Source organism: Rhododendron vialii, chromosome 11a, assembly GCF_030253575.1.
Source record: "Rhododendron vialii isolate Sample 1 chromosome 11a, ASM3025357v1".
Taxonomy (NCBI): Eukaryota; Viridiplantae; Streptophyta; class Magnoliopsida; order Ericales; family Ericaceae; genus Rhododendron; species Rhododendron vialii.
The window spans coordinates 31,285,833-31,286,778 of NC_080567.1; positions in this window are offsets into that span (position 1 = coordinate 31,285,833).

Below are 946 nucleotides of genomic sequence, written 5' to 3' on the forward strand. Positions count from 1 at the left end.
ATAAAAATATAATGATGATGTCTTTAGAGAATGTTATAAATTTTCAATAAGTTTAGAACCACATACAAATATTTACACACACACTCATAACAGAGGTGGGCCCCACACGCTCCGGCGCGCTATATAAATGTTGAAGAGTGCAAATGCCATACAGTTCACCCAGCTAGCCATGACAATTAAACAAAAACTTCATAAAGAAACCACATTTGGGAAAAACAAGAAGAATGGACGACGATGTTCTTTCTTTTGAGTGCAGCGATATTGAGATGTATGATTTGTATGAAGAACATGGAAAAATGGTCACTGCATTTACTATGGTTAAGCGCGGTGAATGAAAATCTCAATGATTTCGTTCGTGAACTTTTCGAATCTTCCACCCTATATAGCATAACTAGATCGAGCTTGCTTTTATTTTGAAGAAATAGCAACCAAGTGAAAGGATAAAGCTAGCTGTATCCTCTAGGCTTTTGGAAATGTCAACACCAGCTCCCCCCAAATCCTTTTTTAAACCTCTGACCAAGTTAATTTTACTGATAACAACGTTATCTCCTCCAATTATATATGGCTTATTAGTACTAGTAAATAACAAAGGTGTCTTATATTTGACTGGCTAAATCCTAATCTCCTCCAATTATGGCTTATTAGTACGTAGTAAATAATTAACAAGGAAGGTGTCTTATATTTGACTGGCTAAATCCTAATCGATCATCCGGTTTGGGCAGGGGCAGTGTATGTAGGTGTGTAAGCGATCTAGGTTCATTATTTCGCCCAGAAATGACACAAATTTCACGCATGTTTCATTCTGTTGACTTCGAACTCCATATCCAAGACACATTCTCTACAGTTCTTCTTACATAGTGATATAAGGTAATTAATTAATTGCTTCTGCTGAGCACAGCACGATCTTTTAAAATATGGAAAGCATGTAGTACTTTAAGTTGCTCGA